The sequence below is a fragment of the Corapipo altera genome, unplaced genomic scaffold (assembly GCF_003945725.1).
Source record: "Corapipo altera isolate COAL_440 unplaced genomic scaffold, ASM394572v1 2b, whole genome shotgun sequence".
In the NCBI taxonomy this organism is placed as follows: Eukaryota; Metazoa; Chordata; class Aves; order Passeriformes; family Pipridae; genus Corapipo; species Corapipo altera.
Genome location: NW_020884874.1, coordinates 14729442 through 14745313, shown reverse-complemented (window position 1 = coordinate 14745313; position 15872 = coordinate 14729442). Strand labels below are relative to the sequence as shown.

General features: G+C 41.2%; 1 protein-coding gene across 4 annotated transcripts in view; it reads right to left on the bottom strand.

Moving 5' to 3' along the window:
- The window catches only part of PKIB (cAMP-dependent protein kinase inhibitor beta), a 57391-nt gene extending 46644 nt beyond the window's left edge, over positions 1–10747 (bottom strand). The window contains exon 1 of one of the 4 annotated variants that reach the window (XM_027634066.1): positions 10723–10747. The gene's annotated coding sequence lies outside the window, so the exon portion shown is untranslated. Of the gene's footprint in view, positions 1–9859; positions 9972–10249; positions 10341–10463; positions 10489–10722 lie in introns of those variants that run through there. The other 3 variants (XM_027634065.1, XM_027634062.1, XM_027634064.1) reach the window with 3 other exon arrangements.
- Positions 10748–15872: the final 5125 nt, after the last annotated feature.

The following is a 15872-nucleotide window of genomic DNA, read 5'->3' as shown; positions in this document are numbered from 1 at the left end:
TACACTGTCTCTTAGGAAATCAAGCCTTAAAAAGACATGCTCTTCATCAAAAGTATTCTGCTGTCAAGGCCTTTGCCCCAAAACATAGGGGAAGTCAACATAGACACTAGAAAGTCAGAACTAGGTCTTACCCGCACCTATTTTGTTGGGCTGTATATATAGACTGGCTCCCTGTCTTGCTGGAGCAGTTCAGACCGGCACAGGAAGAGCAGAGCCAGATCTCTCTGCCAGCTCCTGGTAAGACATCTGAACAAATATCCCCATTTTGCTAAAAGCTTAATTTCAAATGGTAATTACGCCTCACCTTTGATGGGCTCCTGCTTTTCTAAGCCTGAACACTGGACCACCTCACTTGTCACAGACACAACCAGCGGATCCACTGCCATCTACACATCAAATGTGACTCCCGTCAGATGGCAGCTCAAGCTGTCAGCCTTGCTTCTCTTCCTATACGAAATACTGACATCAGAAATTCTCAACAAGGAAACTGGGATTTCAGGAGACATCCTTTGCTCCAGAGACAGCACTGACAGCTCTTATCTCTGTCCCCCAGTTCTCTATCAGGAATAGTGCAGTAATAAATACATTCAATCCTACCCTGAAAGGCAGCCATACAGAAAGGTCTGGGTTGTAAATCCCAGTTTTTTGGTGACTTTAATCAAATGGAACAGCTCTGGGAGGAGAGCGGAGTGTGGTAGTTGGGAAGTATCAAGCCATTCAAATTTAAACTGAAATTTTCTTAATTTGCTTTGATTCACCTCTTACACACTTTTTCCTAAATTTTGAAAAGGTACAGAAATGAGACCAAGAAACAGATTAAAAAAAGATATTTACCATTTCGTTTCAAAATGTATGCCTAGAAGAGTTGCATAGTTAAAATATTTATAGTAAGGGCTAATCAAGTCATTAAGTATAATTTAAAAGTTTCCTTTCTTAAAAAGGTGCATCTCTGAATCTCATCTTTCAGTTCTTCCAGAGTATAAATCTTTATTTAATTTTAAGCAATAGAACTTCAGGTTCTAGGTTTTACAGAAATCCAAAGAACCAGCAACTTTTAAGATCATTAAGGTGTGAAGTTTTAATTGATTTTTTTTTGGTTGTCAGAATCATGAGGCAGATATCGCACCATGTGGATGTTCAAAATAGATCATCTGGATAAATTTGTTCAGTTTTCTCCTATGCTCCACAGACCAACAATTGCTATTTCTTTCTAAAGAGGTCTCCAATTTTGTTTGTTCTTCCTCTATGTGAATTAAATTCTCTACAAAAGTTGGACTGTTAACCAGTCAATTAATACAGCTATTATAGCATTAAACGTCTTATTACATCCCTTTAAAATAGCTGAGTTTCTGCTAAGAATGCTTGAATTCATGCTAAGATGCATGAATTGTTATAGTTCATGCAAAACAAGAAACTGTGCAAAACAAGAAACTCTCCTTAAATGTGATTACAGCAATAGGTTTCAATTTGGAATTATGTTAATATTCATTAAAGGTAAATAAATTAGTGTCATGACTTAATATTTATTTTTTTCATTTCTTTTTCAAAACTTGCTAGAACAGAAGTAATACATTGAGTCTCTTGAGAAATCTGTTTGAGAAACACATCATCCCATTTATTCTGTTTTACTTTGAAGCACTACTTCCAGCTACCTGTAAGTAATGAGAATCTCGAAGGAGAGAAGGCACATAAAAGTGAGTTACTCATTAATAAAAGGAACTGCGTGGACAGCATGTACGCTCTCTTCAAATTGCAAGTAATAAAACTACCAATTCAGAACAGAAAAAGGTAGCATTGCCTTTTCAATGAGCCTTTTTCCTAAAGGCAACATGCTATATACCTTCCACATTCAAGTGGAAAGCTTCCAACCACATCAATAATAGGTTGTTTCCATTAGGAATTGGCTGAGATTTATTTTTATTCAATTCCTTCCACGATTCTAGCTTTTCCAGCAAACAAATGCCAGTTTAAGGAGAAAGAAAACAAATATTCCCCCAATCCTCCCACACTCATCTTTTTAAGCTTTTTTAAGCTCTCTGAGGTAAACACCAAGCACTTTTAGTGACAGCTTCTGAATAATGATGGGGAAGAGTGAGGAAGTGGTTGAAAGCACCACTGGCTTCTTAATGCAAACTCTTTTATAAAGTTACTCAGGGAACATATGTTCAATCACTGCTTATGAAACAGCTTTGACAACATGGAGAGGAGCTTTTTGCTTGCTGTTTGTTTAAATGAGATTCTATCTATTGTAGAAGACATTGCTTTTAATTTCCCCCTCCTTTTTTTTTTTTTTTTGTTAAACAGAAGGAACTCACAGTCTTAATAACATTTTAGTGAGTGGCTGTCTTCTCTGGAGACTTTGTTATCAAGAGGTTTCACTGCACTCCAGCTCTTCTGAGAAGACATTTAGAGAAAACATCAAAAGGGTAGTACCGAATTTCTAATACCTGACCTTCCCAAGAAGAAAAACAAGCAAGATACATTAGAAGAACCCCATGTTTACTTAGGGACCTTTCTTTTAAAGATCAAAATCACATCACTCCACATGATGCCTACTTCCAAGAAAGCAGTAGGTTCAGTGTTTCATTTCTGAACACAGAACACAACTATCACATTAAGGCGTTAGCAAAACATGTTTACAGAAATCCCTGTGTTTTTATTGTGCTGTATTGTGCCTTGGAGAAAGCTTTTCTTAAGTGAACAAAAGCAATAGCAGGCTGAAGTAGACTTGAAGCATGAAACAGATCACATGCAGAACAGTTAGAAATTGTTTTGCAACATTGAATTTAACTATATCTAAGGTAGACTATATTAGCAAGATATTTTAAGGCAGGGACTGCAAAACACTATGCTGTTGTTAGCAACTATTTGTTATTTCTTATTAAAGATACTGTCACTGACCTTCTTTCAGTCTGGTAAATAATGTTGCTCTTACCTGTTACATTTTTCATGCATAGATGGTTAACAAGGACTTGTAACTTTACAGAGTCTCAGCTTTGGTTTTGAACTTTGAATGACAGAGTCATGGGACAGCTCAGGCTGGATAGGAGCTCAGGATGTCCCTGGACCAGCTCATCATCGAGGTCAGATGGGGCTGATCAGGGTTGTCCCCACTTGGGGCTGGAACACCCCCAGAATGGAAATGGCACAGCCACCCTGGGCAGCCCACACCTCTGCCTCCGTGGCCCCTTTTGCTTGTGCACCATCTGAACCTCTCTGACTTGGTCCAGCTGATGCCCTTTGTGTCTCTTCTTGACCACCTCCCTACAGTACCAGGGGCTGCTGTCAGCACTGCTGGAGCCATGCCCCCTCAGGCAGTCCATCCCTCAGTCTCTACTCACAGGGCAACTTCTCCACTCCTGACAATCATGCTTTTGATACTCTAGAAAATGGCTCCTTCCCCAGAGGATAGTGCATCCCATTTTATAAGGAAACAGGTAAGGTGAACTGCACTGACAGCCCTGGCCAACTCCAGAGCATCATCTGACTCCGTGTGCCAGGACTGGAAGTGCATGCCTGTGCCCCAGTCCACCTCTGCTACAGGCAGGCTTACAGCTAAACTGGTGTCTCGTCTTCCCTTACAAGTTTTATCTGTAAGAGCATCCCATCCATGATCTGGAAGAAGTGACAACAGAATTGCAGAGCTCTGCCCTGCTCCTCAGTTCCAGGCTGGCTTTTTTGTCAGAACAGTCTATAAAGCCAATCCTCAAAATTTTTATTCATACAAAGAGCAGCAAAATTCCTGCACTCCCACTGTATCATAGATTTAAGGTAAGATGAAGTGCCATATGATTGTTTAACACTTTGTTGTGTCATCTGCCAAAGCCAACACTATTCACAACTGGCTAAGCCCTGTATACTTCACGTATTAGCAAACCATATCATTCTACTTGGAACCACAAGGGAAATTCTGGTTAACATTTCACATGCTACTTTCAGAACTGCTTGTCCACTCAGAGACAGAATTTCCAGGTGTCATCTTCCTGTCTTCTGCTTCCTTTAGTCCTCTTATCCAACCACACCTTGTCTACAACAGACAGAAGAGACATAAAGGTCTCCACGTAAATATTCACAGGACAAATCTCATCAATGCTATTTAATGGAAACTCCCTTAATTAAGGACTATAAAATCCACCTTTGTGGATATAAATTGATTATGGACAAAGTATATCACATATTGCCCAGGAATTAAAGCTATTTTTGATGAGAAGGCTTTGAGAGAAGGCTTAGAGGCGACCTCATCACTCTCTTCAACTACCTGAAGGGAGGTTATAGCCAGGTGGGGGTTGGTCTCTTCTCCCAGGCAACCAACAATAGGACAAGGGGACATGGGCTCAAGCTCTGCCAGGGAAGGTTTAGGTTAGATGTTAGGAAGAAATTCTTTACAGAGAGGGTTATCAGGCATTGGAACGGCCTACCCAGAGAGGTGGTGGATTCACCATCCCTGGAGGTTTTTACAAAGAGATTGGACGTGGCCCTTAGTGCCATGATATAGTAATTGGAGTTGGATCAGGGGTTGGACTTGATGATCTTGGAGGCCTTTTCCAACCCAATCTATTCTATGATTCTATGATTCTATGAGGCAGAGGGAGGGCATACACTCATCTCAATGACAATCTTTGGCATCACTCAGTGATACCACAGAGCACTTTCATTAGTTAGTAAGAAATATTTAACAGCTGCCAGTGCTTCTGCATCTGTCTGAAAAGGTGTTGCTTCCTTTTCTTTTAAGGCCTATCACACAGGTAGTGCTAACAGTTTTGAATTCACAACTAATTCAAAATACCATGAAGAATATGCTAGTGACACCACCCTTCAACAAGTCAGCCTGCTCTATCAGGAAGAAAGATCAAACACAGAGATGTGAAGGCATCTGTGTTTGTCTTCTAAAAACAGCTTGTGTACTCCAGTGAGGATCACTGTAATACTTGTTTTAATGGATCTGCTAGATTCTCTTTATGCAAAATGAGTTACAGGATGTTGATCTAATCCAGTGCTGACTCTGAGGGATGGGTTTTCATTGCAGAGGAGGAAGCTGTACCTACTGCCCAAGAAGTGTTGAAGGCTGTATATCTTCCAAGGTCATTTCAACAACTGTGAAGCTGCATTACTAATCACAGTTCCAGATTACTCAGAAGCCTATGGGAAAATTTCTGAGTTTCCCACAGAATTTTGCAAACTGGTTGCAGAGGTAATTGAAAAAGGCAAAAATAAAAGGCTGCCCATTTGCCCATGAGGCCTAGAAAGCAGTAGAAATTATTCCCTCTGTTCTGCATCAGCAGGTGCTCAGATCTGAATACTACTGTGTACTACAAACCCTCTTCACCTTCCTCTGTTGGATGGAATATGTGGACAGGATGGTCCTACAGAGATAGCTTTGCTATTGTTATGTATGCAGCAAATACTGTTTAATCTGTAGATTAAAAGAAGAAGAAGCAGTTAGAAGAAAAAAGGAAGAGGTGCTCCCTGATCTGCAATTTTTTCTCTGAGATTTTCCTAAGGACACAGGAAATACAAGGTTTTTAATTAAGAGCTGTGTCCTTGCAGCACAACCTAGCACACACCTGCTCCCACTCCAGGGTCAGCATGGAGTGTGCTACATACAAAAGCAAGCACATGCAGCAAGCTTCTGCTGCATATATTCAGCCCATACTGCACTCCGGGAAGCAGGCTGAACATCTCCTGTCCAAATGCCTTAGCCTGAGTGCACCTGGCACAGATCCACACTCAAAGGCTGCTCTGGGTACACGTCTTTGCTTGTGCTCTGCAAACCTGATCCAACTGGTAAAATGATCATCTCCCTTTGCTGACAGTGTTTTTTCAGGCTATAGTCAGATTTGCTGCCTCAACCACAGGTGAAGGGCTCCTGCTCTCAGCCCTGCTGATGTCTTGCCCAGCCCACGCTCCTGGCCTTGGGGCAGAGCCACGCTCCCTCTCTGTAGGATGTCACTGCCCTTCTCCAACCTGCCAAGGTAATGGCACGGGTTTGCACACCCTACCCAATCTTTCACCACAACACAAATTAAACACTTCCACTGGTATAGTTTTGAGATCCATCCCTTGGATGCATTTGAACTGAAAAAAACTGGGTATCACCTGCATATGCCACTACATCCCACATTTCCAGAAGCCACACAGCTGCTGGTGAAGGGTAGGGGGTGAGAAACCTCTGTGGGAGTTGTCTTTTACACCAGCTGGGAGGCACCCAGCCCAGGGTGCAGAGTGGCAGCTGCACGGAACACATTCCATGTGGGGCTGCCAGGAGGCCAGGTCCTTGCGGCAGGGAAGGATGTTTGGCTCCATCAAAGTGCAAGAAGATGAGGCAGGGCAAGATGCTACATGAGCATGTGTGCTTGTTCCCAGAGAAAAAGACATCATTGTGCATTTTGTCCTTCCTCTTGCTAAGATAAAACAAGAGAATAAAATCAAAATGTAATTGCTATACAAGCACAGTGCTCCTGTCCTCAGTGGGGAATGAAGGCTTTAATAATATATAAATGATTATAAAAGATGTAGAGGAGAGCTTAGTGCAACTTGAATGCAGACAAGTATTTTAAAAGAAGTGAACATTATCCACTGAACACTTTAATAAATTAGTTTCATTTATATATGTACATTCATTCCCAGAGAGCAAGGCCAGTTGATAGGATTTCTACAACAGGGAAAAAACTGGCAAATCAACCTAATATACTATTACAGCTCTCTAAAAAACAAAATCAAAAAAAAAACCAAACAACCAAACTCACCTTCCCCCAAAAAACCTACTCACAGCAATCTTATAAGGAGATAATGAAAGATAAAAGACAGACGAGTATTGTGATGATATGATATTAAAGTTGTCAAGACAAAGAAGAGAAGAAAATGGGCAATTACCCGTAAACATCTCTTAACTTTAGCTATATAACAGAACAAATAATCAGAACAATAACCACCACTTAAAAGTCAATAAAAGCAACATGTATTTATAAAGGTCTTGCTAGATAAACTCATAATACCTTTTCATATTTCTCCTCCACTATCATTCTCCTGTCATGACACGGGGAGAGTGTTACAGCAGCCTGCTGTGCAGAGAAAGCAGAAGAGGATGTTTGGATGCAACCATAGCCAGAAGAAACGGCAGTGGCAGTAGGAAGCAAATTAAAGTCTAATCAAAAACTTGTAAGCAATTCAGAGAAACTGATTGTGGAAGAAACTGGGTTTTATTGTGACCACATTAATCGAGTGTTTGCACTGAGTCAAGACTAAAAAAGAAAATTATTGCACCATTGGCTATCAACCCTGTATCAAGAAGTATTATATTACAGGCTAGGAATTCAATACATCAGTTTATGAAGTTAAAAAAACCCAGCATTTGTATATATAATCAATTACCAGAAACATCTCGGAGACGTGGAGCTTATTTTGAGGGGACTATGGAGAAGAAAAGGCACGATCAAAACTACCAAGACTGTGCACTCCCAAGGAGCAAAGAAATTGAAAAATATAATCACCAAGCCTTGAGCAGCAGAAGCAGTAACACTCAACATCCTATGGAGCACCCACACAATACCAGAAGTCTTGAGGTTTGTAAGATTTCATCACTTTGAAATCTCTGCTCTTCTGTTTATACTGGTTGAAATTAATCTCCAAGCGTAAAAGCATTACTCCAAGGCAATGAGAGGAGCTATCAGTCAGACAGCATTATTGTTGTTTTAGCTTCATCTCCTTAGGAAACCAGGCTGAAATTAATATAGATAAGGCAGAAGGGAAGAAATAACAAACACAAATCTAAAATGGGAAAAACTTCTAAACCCAAAATTATTAAGTCAAGTATAGAAGACATTATTTCACGTGAGGAAAGCCAGATTTGGGAGCTTTTCACAAAGAGATCACCATTTCTGACTTTCTAGGATTTCTGCTAAGCCATACTCTGATGCTGCAAGGAAAATCTGGATGATCCCCTTGCAAAAACGCAAACACTAGAATCTTAATCCATTCTAACACAGATGTTTGACTGCCTAAATACTTCTACCAGACAAGATCACTTGGATTTACTTTTGTAATTCTCCCCTTTCAGTGCTGGAGGTGATCCCATGGGTCTGAGTGGCCAGTCTGGATGCCACAGAGTGGAAGAAATTAAGGCACCAATCTGAAATCCTGCACTGTTGCGCTGCTCATGAAACTGTTCGAGAGAACAAGGACCACCCTAGGGAGACACAGTGAATGGAGGCTCTTTGGACATCAAGATATGGAGAGAGCACACCGATTTCCCTCACTTTGCCCCCAAAGCCAGCCAGGGGGGAGCCATGCCCAAAGAACTGAGTGCAGTCCTGGGGTATCTTTGCCAGGAGAAGAAATCAGTGAAGTCCAGCAAAGAGCCCAGTAGGAGTTCAGGGAACATATGATCTTGAGCTGAATGAGAAAACTGCACAAATGATTCCTCACAGATTTTCCATCCCAGGTTTTAGAAGTTGAAGGAAGCAGTTACATTCTGAAAGGCCCATTAAAAACACTCATCAATATACTAATAGAAAATATTATTTGTACAGGATAATAAAAAAATGGACACAAGGGAACAGTTTTGCACTTCCAGACAGATTAACAACATGACCTGACTGAGTTTCTTTCTCTCTGTATTTCATCGTTTGCATTAGTATTTTTTAAATTTGTCATGATTCTGAAGTTCATGTATATTTTTATAGCATAATGATGTATGTTATGCTGTTTTGCTTAAACTTTCCACTATCATGACATGACTAATACAAAAAAAAAAAAAAAGAAAGACAACACTGGTCTCTGTTCCAACAAGCTGTATTTCAAAACTAATTTACATAACTAAACCTTCCCTCTAACAGTAAAGTGGTTGCTTTCAGTAGTTATTTAGGTATTTCTAGTTAAGTTTCAAATTATTTTACTTGTGTGTAAGTAATTTTTATCAACCACAACGTAATATCTCAAAAACATCATAGCACAAACATTCAAGTTCAACATTTCAAAGAGAATATTAACAATTGAAGCAAAAAACCCCAACAACCATTCTCATCCCCATGACTCCTTCAGTGAGAAAAGGTAAACAAAGTGTCATGGTCTTTCCTTCAGCTGTTTTCAAGGTCTCTGTTCCGATCAAATATTTCATCAAAATCTGTTTTTTTCTAGCTTCAAAAGGTGAAGAAGTTATGCTGGGTAAGTCGATATGCCTCATGTATTTCCACGCTCTCCAATCTTAACCACAATGACCCGAGAGGTGGCCAGGATTTTCTTGGAATGACCAAAGTCTAATTTCGTTTCAAAATGTAGAACTTAAAGAATTGAATGTATCTGTACCAACCAGACAAATAGCCCGATGTAGACAATTTTATCTATTATACTGCTTAAGGAATATTTTATCTATTGCTTCAGGAATTTTGAATACTCTTTTACTTCTTCCTTCGTTAAAAGCACTTGCCTGCTCTTCAGAGTCCACAAATTATCAAATGCTGAGAAGCACCATTTTTAACTGGACTAAGAAACAATTTTGTTACTGCCAACATTTTGTGACAATCAGAAAGAAAATTTCCTGTCTTGCGCATGATCTAAGTATAAGGACACTTCTTACATGCACAGAAAGCTGAAAGTTAATGATGTATTTTAAGTGATTTTCTAGGAACATCTTTTGCATCCACAAACTGCATGTTAGTTGTTCATTATCCTGCCCGTGCAACTTAGATTATGGACTTTATGCAAAACGGTTATGTTTCAGAAATGTATTTTAATATACCTAAACAGTGCAGCTGTGTAAATAAAACTTGTATTTTTACTCTCTAGTCTTCGTGTTGTCGCTACTGATTAATTTGACCATACAAACATAATTTCACGAAGGAGATGCAGTTAAAGGTCGCACCTGGCGCACTTCTGATTGCTTTTCTCCGGGAGAAAAACTCATTTCAGTTTCCTTCCCGATGAGGGGCAGCCTACGTAGACACCGATTAGCGGTTTCCCTAAAGGCTTAATACCTGGCGTTAATAAACATTAAACCTGGTCAGTGAGAAAGCATCCAGGGCAGGGAGGCACGGACAGATTATCCGTGATCTATCCACGGTCACGCAAAACGCCTGGGACACGGTGGGACACGGGACATCACGTCCCCAGGAGCAACCTCAGGAACAGCTTCACCACTCGCCCGGAGTTGCCCGCCCTCCGCTCCAAACTTCTCCCCCTTCCCTTCGATGCCCACAGGGGTGCCCGGGGCCAGGGTCGCGGAGCGGGGAGCCGGCAGGGACTCGCACGGTACCTGGAAGCTCCGCGCCGCCGGGAACGCTCCGCTTTGCGAGCGCAGGGCGAGCGGCCCCTCCCACGCCCCCACCGCGGCTCCCGCGGGGCGTCCCCGTCGGCAGCCGGACCGGCCGGGAGGCCGATCCACTTCCCGCAGCCACGGCCGGGCTGGAGCGCCGCTTGCCCCCCGCCCGGCCCGGCCAGAGCCCGCTGCCCGCACCGCCCGCACTCACCGGCGCCGCACTCACCCGCTCTACGCCGGGAGCGCGGCCGTGCCGGGAGGCGGCGGGATGCTGTGCCCGCCCCCCCGGCGCGCCCGTCCCGGCGGGAGCGGCGCGGGGGGGCCGAGCCCGAGGGGCTGCCAGGCCTGGAGGGGGCGGGCGTGGGGCACTATTGCCCAAAATAGCGAGCGTGGGGTGGCTTAGCTTGCCTTTGCCGACATGGTTGGGACCCCCCGCCTCCACTCCATCAAGCGCAGAGGGACGTACCCACCGAGGGTCCCTGTCCCCCGTAGTCCTTACAGGGGCACAGAGCTGTCCGCCGGCAATTTGTTGTCGCAGAGAAGAGCAGGTCCCCGTGCCCGGTCACCAAAAAACAGCGGAGAAAAAACACAGCTCTTACCCGGAGCCTTGTTCACTTTAGTCACAGTTCTTCCTGTTACGTTTCTCTTTTTTTTGGCTGCAGTCCCTCAAACTGAACCAGCAAAATGACACAGGACATCCTCCCGCTCCTGCCCGACGCAAGCAGCTCGCGTCTGATAAAAATTTGGCACCTGGATGTAGCCATATGTGACCCTTTTCGGCTACAAGCTTTGTTACACCGCACAGGTAGAGGCCGTGGTGCAGCTGCAGTTGGTGTCAGAAGGCTGCTGACCTCTGGGATTTGCCTTATGCAGGAGTTTGGAAAAATCCAACCTTGGCCTAAAATCAGCAGTCTTTGCCCTTTTCATCTTAAAATGGTACCCTGTGAAGAATACTGTAAGTTCTCTGTCTTAATTATTGCATTTCAGCAGAAACACAAAATTAACATCTGGCATCTGGCATATCAAGGCACTGGTACATTCCCTGAAGCTGGATGTGTAGGACCAAATTATACCAAACTGGCTTTGAAAACTTTTTAAAAGATCTAGGTGGCTTAAGCATTGATTTTTAGCATAGTTTTGGGGTTTTTTTCCTTTTTTTTTTTTTTAAAATTTTACCTAAGGGACTCTAGACTATCTATTTTGAAATCACTTTAAACTGTTTTGAAAATCACACTACAGCCAATCCATATATATCTACGCTTTTATCCAGCCACTTCTCTAGATCCAATCAGAGCCGAATGACAAGGGAACCTACACAGAGGTTTTCCATTTATACTCTCAGATACTCTACATTTGTATTCTGAGAACTGGACAGATGCAGCTAAAGGTGGGTATCTTACCTGGATTTTACAGTGTTTACACTATAAAAAAATGTAGGGTTTTTTATTATATTTATTTATAATAACAAATAAAGAGCGTCAGAGGATTAGAATTTTATTTCATTTTGAAAATGAAGTTGGCCTTCCTGAACCTAAAATCCCTTGGTTTTACTTCTTACAATTTTCTGGCATGACCTAGAATACTTAGGATCTATTTTTAACACTATTTAAGCCATGTTGTTACAGTAATCCAATTTACAACGGGAACTTTAAACTCCAAATAACTCAGGTGATGGCTTAGAATTGGTTGATTATTTCACATTTTTATTAGATGTTCCCAAATGTCCTCTTAAAGTATAAGAGCTGTAGTTTGGAGTTCTGCCAATACTCCCTCTAAAATATTTTTCTTAGAATATAATATACTGTACCTCCTTTGATAATTAGTCTTTTTGTAATTTATTTTATTATTTGGGCAGATGTTTTGATTTCTCGAAAACCCCCCTTATAACTACTATTTTTGGCTTAATGACAAAAAAGATTGGCAGGTGCCTTTCATTTTGCGGGTTATAAGAAAGGTTTATCAGTAAAAATAAACCTGCAGTTATTCTCCCATGAAGCCACAATTTCTACTATAGATTTACATTCAGTGGCTCATTTTTCCAATAGAAACTGAAATTTAGTGTGCTGATCACCTACGGTGCTTTGTTTGTGTGAGGATGCACGAGGTGAGGAGAATACACCCAACCACCATATCTATCACCATTACAGATAATAGTGCCAAGATACAGTCCTGGACTTAACTTGGTGACATGTGAAGGCCTTGACATCTTTGTAGCTCATCTGTATGTCTTCAGAGGGAAAATTCAACCTGCATATTCCTTCAGGCTGAGGCAGGGGTAGGACTTCTGAGGTAGTAGGAGATGCTGGTCAGCTTTCCTGATGCAGCTGGCATCTGCCATGTACAGGTGGGATTTCACGTGTGGGGTTTGGAGGGGAGCACTTCAGACACCTTCTCTGAATTGAGCCAATATAAATATAAATATAAAAATATAAACAAATGCTTGGAAGAACTCCCATGCCTATATGTGAGACGACTACTACATGGCAACAAGTTCTTCAGGGATGTGCACACTCCCACTGTGGCACTGAGAGAAAAATCCTCCCTACAGAGGAGTGAATCAGTTACCTTAGTGATGTTCAGTAGTGGAAAGCTGTTTTGAAGCAGCTGGGATCAACTTATTTTCTGCTGTGGGCATGCCTTGACGGAAATGTGGAGCTTCCCACTTAGAGCTACAATGGTGTTTCTCTTCCCTTTCTTTATCATAAATTGCTATTTCTTTATTTTAGTTTTTCCTTCCTTGTAGCAAAATCAATGTCATTTGAAAAAGAGATTTTATGTATTTGTAAATTTTGCTGAGAAACTTTTCAAGTTGTAACTCTGTGCAGTTTCTATATTTTTAAATATCTGGAGGATTAGGAAAAAATCCTAGTGTACTTTAATAATACTCATGTTCAGCCTCTCTTTCTTTATATTATATTGTACATATTGTTTGAAGTTTCAGATAGATAATAACACAAGATTAAATCCCAAAGAAGCTTCTAGTGAAACTGATTTCTATGCGAGGAAACAAGGCAGTGACGGAAATACTGTAGATGACTGTTTTTGAATTCCAGTTGAGAAATCTATGAAAGAAGATTGTGTTTTACTGTGATGCCTAGCAGACATGGAATATGGAATTAAGGCAGTGGCCCAGATCCTTGCTAGTCTTGTGACCATGTTCCATGTTCCACTTGGCATCTAAAATTTTAGAGATAAACAGGATATAAATAAGGTAAAAATGAACAAAAGCAAAATGCAGACTTTTACAATTATTTTGCTCTCTGTGCAGTGCCCCCACTTGCAGTGGGCACTGGCAATACAACCAGGAGAGGAAGGAGGCTACCCCTGGGGAGCTGTGGGGAGCTGCAGGCTCTGTTGGCCACCTCACTGGATGGGCCATGTACCAAACCTCCTGCCAATGGCTCTTCCCTGGGGATAGAGCTCTGCTGAGATGGGTTTTCATAGGATCTGAGCAGCCACAGTACTGGATGTGTCAGAGACAGAGGCTACCTTTTAAGCTGGAGGCAGAATCTTACCCCAGTAAAGGCTTCTGAATGCTCTCCTTTCTACCAGAGAGCTGGCTTTAGAAAGCTGATATTTTACTCTCCTTAAAAGCATCATCTTAAGAGGTGCAGAATAAATTAATATTCCTTGTAAAAAAAAAAAGATTCTTAGATAAATAAGATGACAGAGCTAAATAGAAAAGGTCTTATCTGAAGGTGAAAGGCATTTTTCAAGAAGTGGAAGCTATGTGCAAACAAGGGAGCTTGCACAGATCATAAGCCCAAACAAATTATGCTTAAAAATATAAACAAAGGGTTTGAAGAACAACTTGCTAAAGTCAAGTATAAAAGTTACTCATAAAACTTTAGACCACAAAAACTAGGAAGATCTGCAGAGCTGAGAGTTGATCAAGGAGTAGGAGTATCACAAAAAAGGACATATAAGAGGTATTAATGCAAATCTTTGTTGAAGTGTTCACTACCAAAGTGCTTGGAGACATTCATATCCATGCACTTTCTTTACAAAAATCAGGTCTGCAGAGTTATCTCATATTGAATGGTTGGAAGAAAAAAAAGCTCAGATAAGGAAAATGGGTAATAAAATCAGCTTGCCTGAGTCCTATGCACCTAGAAGTTCCTTGACAGGCCAGATATTGAACAGCTGTTCCACTAACTGAAGTGTAAACTTAACATTCAAATAGTTTTTGAACTCATCCAAATAGAAGGTACAAAATCTTGAAAAAGGCTTGAGGGTATTTGTATTTGAGACAATCCATTTAAAAATAGCCTAAAGAATACTATCAGTTGGCACATGAATAACTCTGAAATAATAACACTCTGGCCTGTATCAGAAATAGTGTGGTCAGCAGGATTAAGGCAGTGATTGTCCTGCTGTAGTCAACACTGGTGAGGTTGTACCTCAAATCCTCTGTTCTGGGCCCCTCACTACAAGAAAGACATTGAGGTGCTGGAGAAAAAGTCTTGTGAGGAGCAACTGAAGGAGTTAGGGTTGTTTAACCTGGAGAAAGGTCCCTCACAGGGAACCTCATCACTCTCTACAACTGCCTGAAAGGAGGTTGTAGTGAGGTGGGGTTAGTCTCTTCTGCCAAGTAACAAGTGATAGGATGAGAGGAAATGGACTCAAGTTGTGCCAGGGAGGTTTAGATTGGATATTAAGAAAAATTTCTTCATTGAAAGGGTTGTCCAGCATTGGAACAGGCTGCCCACAGAAGTGGTTGAGTCCTCATCCCTGGAGGTATTTAAAAGAGGGATTGATGTGGCACTTAGGGACATGGGTTAGAGATGGACTTGGCAGGGTTGGGTTGATGGCTAGACTCAAAGATCCTAAGGGTCTTTTCCAACCTAAATTATTCTATGATCCTATTCTATGATTCTATTCTATGATTCTATCGTACGATTCTATTGTATGATTCTAATGAAGAAGCATCAACATGCCTTTTGTGGAAGGAAGTCATGCGTCTTTGCTATCTGCTGAATTCTTCATCAAGCTCCTTCCTATGTAAATGTTCTGTTTTATCTAGACTTTTAAATTCTTAAATTAATGCTTCTTTCAAAGTCTTTTAGGAAAGATCAGTGAAAACCTTTATAAAGAATCTCAACTAACTTGAGTTGAAAAGGATTAATAACTACTTAAAGCCCCATCATGGGATATTAAAGGCAGTGTTCCAGATTCAGCTTCTGTCTCACAAAACAAGAAAAGAGTCTCTGAATGAAATCCTCAAACAGTGTTTGAAACAAATAAAAAGAAGTAGTTGTTCCATGCCACACATTATGAAATGACACTTTGCCCACATGATCAGAGGATAATGTAGAAACAAAAATCATAAATGGGTAAAAAAATGCAAATTATGGGAAAAATATCTATCAGGTGAAATTGCACCCAAAAATTGAGGCTTCTAATAAATGACCCAAAGAAACAAGGTTTATAACAGAGTACCGAAACAGAAAAGCAAGTGCATCATCTGTGTCTCAGCTCTTTGCAGCTTTAACACCTATGGTATTTTGGGGGGAAGGCTCAGACTCTGGAGACATTCAGAAATCTTCTTGGAGAAAATGTTAGTTGCAAAAGGTGTTCAACAGGAATATTATTTTTTTTTATTTACTTGTTTACCAGTATT